Here is a 14,815-nt window from a genome sequence, read left to right as displayed (position 1 = left end):
ACTGAATGCCTGTGCTAATCTGTCTCAGCTGAGCAAGTGTTCAGCAGTACGAGGGAACTGCCCCCGCCCCGCCATGAGTGTTATTTAAAGGACCAGACATCAAATTTGCAAGCGAGGTGCTCGACTTACTTTTATTTATTTATTTTTATTTAGAGATACAGCACTGAAACAGGCCCTTCGGCCCACCGAGTCTGTGCCAACTAACAACCACCCATTTATACTAATCCTACATTAACCCCATATTTCCTACCATATCCCCACCATTCTCCTATCACCCACCTACACTAGAGGCAATTTATAATGGCCAATTTACCTATCAACCTGCAAGTCTTTGGCTGTGGGAGGAAACCGGAGCACCCGGCGGAAACCCACGCAGTCACAGGGAGAACTTGCAAACTCCGCACAGGCAGTACCCAGAACTGAACCCGGGTCGCTGGAGCTGTGAGGCTGCGGTGCTAACCACTGTGCCACCCTTTGCTATGGCAAAGTTAGTGGAAGTGCTGTGGCTTGTTTTTTGAGGTTTTGTGGTGAACTGCGCCATATAGTCAGGGCGGCCAGAGGATCTGGTGACTCAACTCTACACAAGAGTATGTAGGCTGTGGTTGCAGTGCCTCTGGGTCTGCAACATGACTGAGAAATGGAGGAGAGGCTGCAGAGACAGGAAGGTCTGCGATGAAGGAGGAGGAGGGCTCTGCACAGAAAGGCCCTACCCAACACAGGTTTTTCAAGAGCACTTCTCCTAGCTCCACCTGATCCAGGAGCAATGCCTGAGGTGACTCAGGTTCAACACGGAGACGGTCACAGATCTGTGTCACCTCCTTCTACACAATCTGGAATCTTGCACCAGGGTGAGGACAGCGCCACGAGTGACCGTAAATGGCATTGAACTTCTATGCATCCAGTTCTTTCCAGGCGGCAGTGGGTAACACAACCAACATCTCCCAGTACGTCATCCATCAATGCATTCAGGAGCTGTTGGAGGCCATCTATGCCAGGAGAGGTGGCTGTATTGTTTTTTCCCTCAGCAGGGAGAAGCAGGATGAGAAGGCACGTGGCTTTGCCAGCGTAGCAGGATTCCTAGTGGTGCAGAGCACTATCAGCTGCACACGTGTAGCTCTGTAGGCACCCTCTATCAATGTGGAGAGATAAAGGAACTGCAACAGCGAATGCTCAATTAATGTGCAGTTGGTGTGTGACTGTGCACAATACATCATGTCAGTGATTGCCCACTATCCTGGCAGCAGCCACAATGCCCTCATTCTAAGGGAGTCTGTTGTTCCTGCCCACTTCACCCCTCTACAGAGAACCAGAGGGTGGCTGCTCGGAGACAAAGACTACACCCTGAACATATGACCCATGATTTCCCCTCCACTACCCGACCACAAGGACAACGCACCTATATCAAGAGTCATGGAGCCATTAGGAACAACATAGAGCAGGCCATTGGTGTGCTGAAGCAGCATTTCTGATGGATGGATCAGTTGGGTGATGCCCTCCGGTACATGCCGGAGCAGGTATCCAAGTTTGTGGTCATCTACTGTGTCCTCTATTACATCAGCATGTAGCCATTGCCACCAGAAATCTGGAGGCCACCTAGGGAGAAAGAGAAGAAGAAGGAAGAGGAGGAGGCAGGGAGGATGCATTCTGCACCCCTTCTGGACAGGCTTTGGGAGAGTGTCTGCTCAGACTTCGGTTCCATTGGACTACTTCCCTTTACCACCAAGGATCGACCATTCCCCACTTTTACATCCATCTGAGACCCCCCCATCATAGTGTCCCCTTGGCCACCATCATACAAGAAAAGCCACCCACAGGAATTTTTCCATTAACATCTTTATCCAAAAACACATCTAATTATACAAAATACAACTGAACAATTCATCTTTGTGCATTCTCTTAGCGCCTGTCCTGTGAGTGACTTTGCTTGTCCTAGTGTTATTAACCAGTGCCTGCAACATGACTGGCAGAAAGTTGTTGACTTTCACTGGGGGAGACTGTAGATGGCCATGGAGGACATCCTGAAGCAGCTCTGACCCTTGAGGGCCTGGCGTCTGACTGCACCAGCTAGGCATGGTGGCAGCAATCTGGGCTGGCTGGCTGAGAGGCAATAGCAAAGGCACTGATGGAATGGTGGAGCACGAATGCTGTCATCCTGAGAGAGAACAACAGGTTCATGCTCAATGGTGCCACCAGCATTTCCCCAGGCGGCACCTCAGCAATCATAGTATTCTGTTAGAGGACAGTTTGCTGGATTGCTGTGAGCGCTGCATACACCTTTCAGCACTGAGATCCACAGCCACATTGGCAACAGGCTGAGCCTGCATGGCAGCAATCATAGATCTCATGACCTCCATCTGAACTTCCACTGCAGCACTGAGAAGTTGGGTGACTTCTGCCTGTGCTGCAGTGGAAGCTGAAACAGCAGTTGCCAGTTGCAATCATGGCTGGGTCCACCAGTGCTATCATGCAGTTGGCCATCACTTCCAAAGCGGAAAGGATAGGCTGCAAAATCTTTGTAATGCCCTGTACCAAGTTGGAGCCGGACTCTGCCGTGCTCCACAGTTTTTTTTCATTCTTTCATGGGATGTGAGTGTCGCTGGCAAGGTCAGTATTTATTGCCCATCCCTAATTGCCCTTGAGAAGGTGGTGGTAAGCTTCATTCTTGAACCGCTGCAGTCCATGTGGGGTAGGTACACCCACAATGCTGTTAGGGAGGGAGTTCCAGGATTTTGACCCAGCAACAGTGAAGGAACGGCGATATAAGTCAGGATGGTGTGTGATTTGGAGGGGAACTTGCAGCGGATGTTGTTCCCATGCTTCCCTGGTCCTACTCAATGGTAGAGGTCGCGGGTTTGGAAAATGCTGTCGAAGGAGGCTTGGCAAGTTGCTGCAGTGCATCTTGTAGATGATGCACATTACTGCCACTGTGTGTTGGTGGTGTTGCAAGTGATTGTTTAAAATGGTGGATGGGGTGACAATCATGTGGGCTGCTTTGTCCTGGATTACGGCAGGCTTCTTGAGTGTTGTTGAAGCTGCACCCATCCAGGCAAGAGGAGAGTATTCCATCACACTCCTGACTTGTGCCTTGCAGATGATCAACAGGTTCTGGGGAGTCAGGAGGTGAGTTACTCACCGCAGAATTCCCAGCCTCTGACCACTTGTAGGCACAGTATTTATATGGCTCATTCGGTTAAGTTTCTGGTCAATGGTAACTCCCAGGATGTTGATGGTGGGGGATTCAGTGATCATAATGCCATTGAATGTCAAGGAGAGATGGTTAGATTCTCTCTTGTTGTAGGTGATCATTGCCTGACACTTGTGTGGCATGAATGTTACTTGCCACTGATCAGCCCAAGCCTGAATGTTGTCCAGGGCTTGCTGCAGTCAGGCACAGGCTGGTTCAGTAGCTGAGGAATCTCAAATGGTACTGAATAATCATCAGCGAGCACCCTGACTTCTGACCTGATGATAGAGGAAAGGTCTTTGATGAAGCAGCTGAAGATGGTTGGGCCTAGGACACTACCCTGAGGAACTCCTGCACAATGTCCTGGGGCTGAGATGATTGGCTTCCAAAATCTACAACTATCTTCCTTTGTGCTGATATGACTCCAACCAGTGGAGAGTTTTCCCCCTGATGTGCATTGACTTCAATTTTTCTAGGGCTCCTTGATGCCCACTTTGTCAAATTCTGCCTTGATGTCAAGGGCACTCTCACCTTACCTCTTGAATTCAGCTCTTTTATGCATGTTTAGACCGCGGCTGTAATGAGATCCGGAGCTGAGTGGCCCTGGTGGAACCCAAGCTGAGTATCGGTGACCAGGTTATTGCGGAGTGAGTACTGCTTGCGAGCACCGTCGACAACCCCTTCCATCACTTTGCTGATGATCGAGAGTAGATTGAAGAGGTAATAATTGGCTGGATTGGATTTGTCCTGTGTTTTGTGGAGAGGACATAACTGGGCAATATTCCACATTGTTGGGTAGATGCAGGTGTTGTAGCTGAACTGGAACAGCTTGCCTCGGGGTGTGGCTAGTTCTGGAACACAAGTTTTCAGTCCTACAGCCAGGATGTTGCCAGGACCCATAGCTTTTGCTGTATCCAATGCTTTCAGCAGTTTCTAATTATCACGTGTAGTGAATTGAATTGGTTGAAAACTGGCATCTGTGATGCTGGGGACTTAACATAGAAACACAGAAAAATAGGAGCAGCAGTAGGCCATTTGGCCCTTCGAGCCTGCTCCGCCATTCAATGCGATCATCTGATCATCCAAACTCAGTAATAAAAACAGAAAGTGCTGGAAAACTCAGCAAGTCTGGCAGCATCTGTGGAGAGAGAAGCAGCATTAATGTTTCAGGTTAGTGACGCTTCTTCAGAACTGGCAAATATCAGAAATGTAAAAGATTTTAAGCAAGTAAAGCGGGGGTGGGGCAAGAGATAACAAAAGAGAAGGTATTGATAGGACAAGGTCACAGAATAGCTGACCATAAGGTCATGGAGCAAAGGCAAACAATATGTTAATGGTGTGCTGAAAGACAAAGCATTAGTACAGATAGAGTGTTAATGGATTGAAAACTGAACAGCCACAAGCACAAACATGCAAAAAAAAGTGGGTAGGCACAGAAGAAACAAACTGAACAAAGTTTCATAAAATAACCACAAAAAAGGAAAGAAAAAATAACTAAAGATAAAAGTAAAATGGGGGGCCCGTCATGCTCTGAAATAATTGAATTCAATGTTCAGTCCGGCAGGCTATAGCGTGCCTCATCGGTAAATGAGATGCTGTTCCTCGAGCTTGATGTTCACAGGAACACTGCAGAAATTCCAGGACAGACATGTGAACATGAGAGCAGGGGGGGTGTGTTGAAATGGCCTGCAACCGGAAGCTCGGGGTTATGCTTTCGGACTGAGTGGAGGTGTTCCGCAAAGCGGTCACCCCGTCTCCGTTTTGTCTCTCCAATATAGAGGAGACCACATTGTGAGCAGCAAATACAGTATACTACATTGAAAGAAGTACAAGTAAATTGCTGCTTCACCTGAAAGGAGTGTTTGGGGCCTTAGATAGTGAGGAGAGAGGAGGTAAATGGGCAGGTGTTACACCTCCTGCGCTTGCAGGAGAAGGTGCCGTGGGAAGGGGACGAGGTGGTGGGGGTAATGGAGGAGTGGACCAGGGTGTCGCGGAGGGAACGATCCCTTCGGAATGCTGACAAGGGAAGATGCCTTTGGTAGTGGCATCACGCTGGAGGTGGCAGAAATGGCAGAGGATGATCCTTTGGATATGGAGGCTGATGGGGTGGAAAATGAGGACAAGGGGAACCCTGTCGCGGTTCTGGGAGGGAGGAGAAGGGGTGGGGGTAGAGGTGCGGGAACTGGGCCAGGCACCGTTGAGGGCCCTGTCAACCACAGTGGCGGGAATCCTTGGTTGAGAAAAAAAGAAGACATATCAGAAGCACTGTCATGGAAGGTAGCATCATCAGAGCAGATGCGTCGGAGACGGAGAAACTGGGAGAATGGAATGGAGTCGTTACAGGAGGAGGGGTGTGAAGAAGTACAGTCGAGGTAGCTGTGGGAGTCGGTGGGCTGATAATGAATATTAGTAGGCAGCCTATCCCCAGAGATGGAGACAGAGAAGTCGAAGAAGGGAAGGGAAGTGTTGGGGATGGACCATGTAAAGGTGAGAGAAGGGTGGAAATTAGAAGAAAAATTGATAAAGTTTTCCAGTTCAGGGCGGGAGCAGGAAACGGCACCGATACATTAATCAATGTAACGGAAAAAGAGTTGGGGGAAGGGGCCTGAGTAGGACTGGAACAAGGAATGTTCAGCATATCTCACAAAAAGACAGGCGTAACTCGGGCCCATGCAGGTACCCATAGCAACACCTTTTACTTGAAGGAAGTGAGTGGAGTTGAAGGAGAAGTTGTTCAATGTGAGAACAAGTTCAGCCAGGTGGAGGAGGGTGGTGGTGGATGGGGACTGGTTGGGCATCTGTTCAAGGAAGAAGGAAAGAGCCCTCAAACCATTCTGGTGGGGGATGGAGTTGGAGAGAGAGTGGACATCCATAGTGAAGAGGAGACAGTTGGGGCCAGGAAACTGTAAATTGTCAAAATGATGGAGGGCATCAGATGAATCATGGATGTAGGTGGGAAGAGACTGGACCAGCGGAGAAAAGATAGAGTCAAGATAAGAAGAACGAAGTTCAGTGGGGCAGGAACAGGCTGAAACAATGGGTGTGCCGGGACAGTCCTGTTTGTGGATTTTGGGAAGGAGGTAGAAGGGGGTTGTCTGGGGTTGTGGGACTATGAGGTTGGAAGCTGTAGAGGGAAGATCTCCAGAGGAGATGAGGTCAGTGACGGTCCTGTGGACAGTTGCTTGATGTTCGTTGGTGGGGTCATGGTCCGGGGGAAGTAGGAAGAAGTGTCTGAGAGTTGGCGCCGAGCCTCTACAAGGTCGAGGTCAGTGCGCCATCCAACAACATACAACAATATTTCAGATTTCCAGCATCCACAGTATTTTGGTTATATCCAAACTCAGTAACCTGTTCCTGCTTTCTCCCCGTATCCCTTGATCCCATTAGCCCTAAGAACTATATCTAACTCTTTCTTGAATATATTTAATGATTTGGCCTCAAATGCTTTCTGTGGTAGAGAATTTCACAAGTTCACCACTTTCTGGGTGAAGAAATCTCTCCTCATCTTAGTCCTAATCATCTTATCCATAGACTGTGACCCCTAGTCCTGGACTCCCCCACCAGCAGGAACACTCTTCCTGCATCTAGTCTGTCCAGTCCTGTTAGAATTTAGTAGGTTTCTATGAGATCCCTTCTCATTCTTCTAAACTCGAGCGAATACAAGCCTAATCGACCCAATCTCTCTTCATCCGTCAGTCCTGCCATTCCAGGAATCAGCCTGGTGAACCTTCTTTGCACTCCTTCCATAGCAAGAACATCGTTCCTCAGATAAGGAGACCAAAACTGCAGACGATACTCCAGATGTGGTCTCACCAAGGCCTTGTATAATTGCAGCAAGACATCCTTGCTCCTGTACTCGAATCCTCTCGCTTTGAAGGCCAACGTACCATTTGCCTTCTTAACTGCCTGCTGCACCTGCATGCGTACGTTCAGCGACTGTTGCACAGTCATTTTTAGGGGCTCTGTGTGAATGAGAGAAAAAAAGGGGAAAAGCCTGAAAAGTGCATAAACTGAAAAAAACAAAGTCCGATAGTGAAAAAAGTGCGGGAATCCCAAGTTTCCATTAAAGCAGTCAAGCTGGAAAAAATCATTAAACCAGTCAAGCGTGAAGAAGATAAATAAACTCCAGCAAAAAAAGCAAAGGGGAAAACCTTTGAACTGTCTATCGAATAGCCAAGTTCTGAAAGAGAAAAAACAGAGAACACTTTCAAGCACCTGTTACACTCAGTCAAAGCAACTAGCCTGAAAGAATTAATTTCTTAAAGGTGAACAGAGTTAATGGAACAAGTTTTAAGCCATGAATAGGAAAGTCATAATAAACACAGTGCTGAAGACGCACACAGAGCTGAACAAAGTTAAATATCCAGCAGAAAGCAAAAGAACAGCAGAAGGATAGATATCAAATTTCCCAGCATGAACTGGAAGGCCATGGATATCCTATCCAAGTTCAAACTTTTGAAACAAAGAATGCAGTTATGCTTCATAGACCAAGTGGTCGCAAAACCAGAGAAGCAGGCTGTGAAAATACTAATTGCAGTTGGAAATGAAGGGTTATACAGAATCAATACCTCTGGCTTATCTGAAGTCGACCAGAAAGATCCTGCAAAGATACGGAAAGTGCTCGAAGATCAGATACAGTTAAGAGTGAATTTTAGAATTCATCGCCTGGAATTAATGTCCTACAGGCAACAACCACAGAAATCAATAGATCAATTTGTCAGCTGGTGACGTAGTAAGGGCAATGAATGTGATTATTCAGAAACTGAGCTGGAAGAGCGAATAATGGAGCTAGTGATTGTCTAAACACCCATTGAAGCATTTCAAAAAGACCTCTTGGGAACAAAGAAAGGTCACAGCACTGCTAGAAGATGGCAGGAAATATGAAGCCATTGTAGCAGGTTAACAGCATCTACAAGCACTAGGTGCCACCAACAGTATCGGCATGGTAGCCCGGTCACAACATGCAAGCATGCTGTGCAGTCGGTGTGGTTTGTCCCACTCACCTCTATTGTCTTGCATTTGAAGATCTGTGCAAGACATGCGGTGCAAAAGGACACTGGGCCCACCTATGCAAGAAATCTGGCTTCAAAGACGCAGCCAGCAGTCACAATAGGACACAAACAAACAGAAGACAGATGCAGCGACAGGGCAACAGTAGCAAGGAGAGTGCCAGAGACCTGCGTAAACACAAGCTGATACATGAAGGCCACAGCAAAATAGACCCGAGACCAAGACTCAGAGTGGAGCGATTCTCAGCCAGAAGATGAGTAAACATTTCACATTGTGAATCTGACACATTGTGTTGGTGAAGTCAAACAACTGGAAGCTTTTTTTTATTCATTCATGGGATATGGGCGTCACTGGCTATGCCAGCATTTATTGTCCATCCCTAATTGCCCTTGAGAAGGTGGTGGTGAGCTGCCTTCTTGAACCGCTGCAGTCCATGTTGGGTAGGTACACCCACAGTGCTGTTAGGAAGGGAGTTCCAGGATTTTGACCCAGCAACAGTGAAGGAACGGCGATATAGTTCCAAGTCAGGATGGTATGTGACTTGAACGGGAACTTGCAGGTGGTGATGTTCCCATGCATCTGCTGCTCGTTCTTCGAGGTGGTAGAGGTTGCGGGTTTGGAAGGTGCTGTCGAAGAAGCCTTGGTGCATTGCTGCGGTGCATCTAGTAGATGGTACACACTGCTGCCACTGTGCGTCAGTGGTGGAGGGAGTGAATGTTTGTGGATGGTGTGCCAATCAAGCGGGCTGCTTTGTTCTGGGTGGTGTCGAGCTTCTTGAGTGTTGTTGGAGCTGAACCCATCCAGGAAAGTGGAGAGTATTCCATCACACTCCTGACTTGTGCCTTGTAGATGGTGGACAGGCTTTGGGGAGTCAGGAGGTGAGTTACTCGCCGCAGGATTCCTAGCCTCTGACCTGCTCTTGTAGCCACGGTATTTATATGGCTACTCCAGTTCAGTTTCTGGTCAATGGTAGCCCCTAGGATAGTGAGGAATTCAGCGATGGTAATGCCATTGAATGTCAAGGGGAGATGGTTAGATTCTCTCTTGTTGGAGATGGTCATTGCCTGGCACATGTGTGGCGCGAATGTTACTTGCCACTTATCAGCCCAAGCCTGGATATTGTCCAGGTCTTGCTGCATTTCTACACGGACTTCTTCAGTATTTGAGCAGTTGCGAATGGTGTGGAACATTGTGCAATCCTCAGCGAACATCCCCACTTCTGACCTTATGATTGAAGGAAGGTCATTGATGAAGCAGCTGAAGATGGTTGGGCCTAGGACACTACCCTGAGGAACTCTTGCAGTGATGTCCTGGAGCTCAGATGATTGACCTCCAACAACCACTGCCATCTTCCTTTGTGCTAGGTATGACTCCAACCAGCATAGACTTATCCCCCTGATTCCCATTGACTCCAGTTTTGCTTGGGCTCGTTGATGCCACACTCGGTCAAATGCTGCCTTGATGTCAAGGGCAGTCACTCTCACCTCACCTCTTGAGTTTAGCTCTTTTGTCCATGTTTTATCCAAGGCTGTAATGAGGTCAGGAGCTGAGTGGCCCTGACGGAACCCAAACTGAGCATCACTGAGCAGGTTATTGCTAAACAGGTGCTGCTTGATGGCACAGTTGATGACACCTTCCATCACTTTACTGATGATTGAGAGTAGACTGTAGGGGCGGTAATTGACCGTGTTGGACTTGTCCTGCTTTTTGTGTACAGGACATACCTGGGCAATTATCCACATTGCGGGTAGATGCCAGTGTTGTAGCTATACTGGAACAGCTTGGCTAGGGGTGCAGCAAGTTCTGGAGCACAGGTCTTCAGTACTATTGCTGGAATATGTCAGGTCCCATCGCCTTTGCAGTATCCAGTGCCTTCAATCGTTTCTTGATATCAGGCAGAGTGAATCGAATTGGCTGAAGTCTGGCATCTTTGATGCTGGGGACTTCAGGAGGGGGCCGAGATAGATCATCAACTCGGCACTTCTGGCTGAAGATTGTTGCAACTGCTTCTGCCTTATCTTTCCGACTGATGTGCTGAGCTCCCCCATCATTGAGGATGGGGATATTTGTGGAGCCACCTCCTCCAGTTAGTTGTTTAATTGTCCATCACCATTCACGACTGGATGTGGCAGGACTGCAGAGCTTAGATCTGATCCGTTGGTTATGAGATCGCTTAGCTCTGTCTATTGCGTGCTGCTCATGCAGTTTGGCATGCAAGTAGCCCTGGGTTGTAGCTTCACCAGGTTGGCACCTCATTTTGAGGTATGCCTGGTGCTGCTCCTGGCATGCCCTCCTGCACTCTTCATTGAACCAGGGTTGGTCTCCTGGCTTGATGGTAATGGTCGAGTGGGGAATATGCCGGGCCATGAGGTTACAGATTGTGGTTGAGTACAATTCTGCTGCTGCTGATGGCCCACAGCGCCTCATGGATGCCCAGTTTTGCATTGCTAGATCTGTTCGAAATCTGTCCCATTTAGCACGGTGATAGAGCCACACAACACGATGGATGGTATCCTCAATATGAAGGCGGGTCTTCGTTCCACAAGGACTGTGGGGTGGTCACTCACACCAATACAGTCATGGACAGAAGCATCTGTGGCAGGCAGATTGGTGAGGACAAGGTCAAGTATGTTTTTCCCTTGTGTTGGTTCCCCCACCACCTGCCGCAGACCCAGTCTGGCAGCTATGTCGTTTAGGACACGGCCAGCTCGGTCAGTAGTGGTGCTACCGAGCCACTCTTGGTGATGGACATTGAAGTCCCCCACCCAGAGTACATTTTGTGCCCTTGCCACCCTCAGTGCTTCCTCCAAATGGTGTTCAACATGGAGGAGTACTGACTGATCAGCTGAGGGAGGGCGGTAGGTGGTAATCAGTAGGCGGCACAGTGGCGCAGTGGTTAGCACCGCAGCCTCACAGCTCCGGGGACCCTGGTTCGATTCTGGGAACTGCCTGTGTGGAGTTTGCAAGTTCTCCCTGTGTCTGCGTGGGTTTTCGCCGGGTGCTCCGGTTTCCTCCCACATCCAAAAGACTTGCAGGTGATAGGTAAATTGGCCATTGTAAATTGCCCCTAGTGTAGGGAGGTGATAGGGAATATGGGATTACTGTAGGGTTAGTATAAATGGGTGGTTGTTGGTCGGCACAGACTCGGTGGGCCGAAGGGCCTGTTTCAGTGCTGTATCTCTAAATTAAAAAAATAAATAAAGGTTACCTTGCCCATGTTTGACCTGATGCCATGAGACTTCATGGGGTCTGGAGTCGATGTTGAGGACTCCCAGCGCAACTCTCTCCCAACTAGATACCACTGTCCCGCCACCTCTGCTGGGTCTACCCAGGGATAGTGATTGCAGTGTCTGTGACATTGTCTGTAAGGTATGATTCCGTGAGTATGACTATGTCAGGCTGTTGCTTGACTAGTTTGTGGGGCAGCTCTCCCAACTTTGGCACATGCCCCCAGATGTTAGTAAGGAGGACTTTGCAGGGTCGACAGGGCTGGGTTTACTGTTGTCGTTTCTGGTACCTAGGTCGATGCCGGGTGGTCTGTCCGGTTTCCTTCCTTTTCATTGACTTCGTAGTGGTTAGGTACAATTGAGCGGCTTGCTAGGCCATTTCAGAGGGCATGTAAGAGTTAACCACATTGCTGTGGGTCTGAGTCACATGTAGGCCAGACCAGGTAAGGACAGCAGATTTCCTTCCTTAAAGGACATTAGTGAACCAGATGGGTTTTTACAACAATCAACAATCGTTTCATGGCCATCATTATACTAGCTTTTAATTCCAGATTTATTAATTAAATTCAAATTCCACCTTCTGCTGTGGTGGGATTCAAACCCATGTCTCCAGATCAATACCCTGGGGCTCTGGGTTACTCGTCCAGTGATAATACCACTACGCCACTGCCTCCCCTATTTTGCTGCTATGAATATCATGTGCCCAAAGAAAGTTGACAAACAAACACTCAAGACTAAGATTGAAACAAGAGCTGATACAAATATCCTACCAGTCTGAATCCTGAAGGTTGGGTGACTAGTTTTTTTGGCCGACGCAGACCCCATGGGCTGGATGGCCTCCTTTTGTGCCATCATTTTTCTGCAGTTCTATGGTTCTATATGTACCATGATCATTGGAAATTAATGATACAACTGACAACTGCAAAGATAACTGCATACAATGGGTCACTCATGCCTTGCAATGGCACACGAACAGTGCAATGCAGCTATGGCAAGTCGGCATGGAGACCACAAATATTTTACCTGGTAGACACGAGCGGACCAGCAGTGACAGGACTACCAGCATGTAAGGACCTCAACATCATGACTATCTATGAGATTACCAAGGTACTATTACAGCAGAAGAGACCAAGGGTACCCACATTGAGTCAGTCCAGGACTTACAACAAATATACCCAGACAAGTTCGACACCATAGGAGATTTCAAAGGTAATGCCATACTGCAACTCAGAGAGGATGCAATTCCGTCAATCGACCCTCCAAAAAAGTGCAGTGTGCACCTACAAGAAAAGCTTAAACGTGAGTTGGATGACCTGGAACACAATTGCATCATCCGTCGTGTGCATCATCATCAATTACGTGCGTGCTAAAGAAGGATGGAGCAATCAGGGTCTGTCTAGATCTGAGGTGTCTAAGCCTCTCCCTAAAGAGATGTCCCCACAAGATTCCGAAATTAGAGCAATTGAATCCCAAGTTCACAGGAGCCAAATTCTTCACCAAGTTGGATGTTAAACATGGATATTGGTCGGTACACCTAGCTAAGGAATCTCAGGAAGTCACCACCTTCAGAACTCCATTTGGAAGATATTGCTTCCAGAGACTACCCTTCAGTTTATCTGTCAGTCAAGATCTGTTTCAACAGCATATGGATAGAATTATAGATAATTTGCCTGGATGTATATACATTGCCGATGATATTGCAGTAATGGGCAAAACCAAAGATGAGCATGGTCGAAATCTTCACTCACTGATGGCAATAGCTCGTCGCAAAGGGCTCATTTTTAACACCAAAAAGTGCCAGGTGAATGTAAGTCAGATTAATTTCTTGGGCTCCATCTATTCAGGTTGTGGAATCCTTCCTGACCCAGGCAAAGTCCAAGATGTAAGGCATATGCCTACCCCACAAGACAAAGAAGATCAACAGAGATGCCTTGGATTTTTCAACTTCTTGGCACCATACATTCCAATTTTTTCTGACAAAGCTTCATCATTGAGAAAGCTCTTAAAGAAAGACATATATATGGCAGGAGGACCATCAGCATATGTTTGAGTCTCTCAAACAAGCATTGTCAGCAGAAACCTGTATCCTGCAGTATTATGATCCAAGGAAGAAGACAATCCTGGAAGTTGACATCTCACAGAAAGGGCGAGGAGCGTGCATTTTGCAGGATGGCAAACCGATTGCCTATGGATCCAAAGGTTTATCCTCAACACAATCCAATTACTCAAACATAAAGCATGAAACACTTTCTCTGGTGTTTGGGATCACAGGTTCCATCCCTAACTGTTCGGTAAGCAGTTCACTCTGGAAACTGACCACAAACCACTGGAGATGATCTGACGCAAACCATTGACAAGCGCACCATCTCGACTGCAACAACTTTTAGTGAAACTACAGGGGTCCGTCTTCAATGTCTGCTACAAATCCAGTACCAAAATGGTCACCTCAGATATGCTGAGCAGATTGCCAAATCTGAACAAGAATGAAGAAGTCCCATTGGATCTACAAGTAGATGGCATGGACATCAAGGTGGAAGATGTGCTCAAAATCGATTTATTGCATTTTGGTCAGCACAAATGTGACCAACTGCAATCAGAGACAGCAAATGACCCACAACAGAAGGCACTGTGAAGAGTCATCATAGAAGGATGTTCTGATATGGTAAAAGAGGTGCCAGAAACCCTCAGATGCTTTTGGCCTTATCGAGATGAACTCGGTATCTCAAGAGGCGTAACCTTCAAAGGAAAACAAGTGATTGTGCCCAAATCTCTCTGACAGGGCATCCTGTCACAACTTCACTAAGGCCATATGGGTATAGAGCGAATGAGACGACTGGCACACAATACTGCCTATTGGCCAGGGATCAACGGTGACATCAAAAGATTAGTGAGGATGTGCAAGGCATGCCAGAGCCACCAGCCACAAAAACATCAATAACCTCTACACCCTCACGAGATTCCATCAGTCCCTTGGTCCAAAATCACCACCGATCTATTTACCATGAATGGAGATGACTTTATCTTAGTTACCGATTATTTCTCCAAATTTCCAATTGTCAGACAGGTAAAAGACACTTCAAGCCGGTTGTCGCAGACACATTGAGTGCCATATTTACTCTATTCGGTGCACCTGAAGAAATTATTTCTGACAATGGGCCACAGTATACGGGCAGACCTTTCAGGGCGATGTGTGCCAAATGGGACGTAAACCATGTGACGTCCTCATCACTTTATCCTCGATCTAATGGTCTTACCAAGCAAATGGCGTGCACTGTTCAATCATTTATCCTGAATTGTAGGACAATGAAATAAGATTTTCATGTTGCCATGTTACATCTCAGAGCGACACCTATGGACATGGGCTTACTGTCACCAGCAAAGATCAGATTTGGTA

Source organism: Heterodontus francisci, chromosome 12, assembly GCF_036365525.1.
Source record: "Heterodontus francisci isolate sHetFra1 chromosome 12, sHetFra1.hap1, whole genome shotgun sequence".
NCBI classification, from domain to species: Eukaryota; Metazoa; Chordata; class Chondrichthyes; order Heterodontiformes; family Heterodontidae; genus Heterodontus; species Heterodontus francisci.
Note: the sequence above shows the minus strand (reverse complement) of the source record.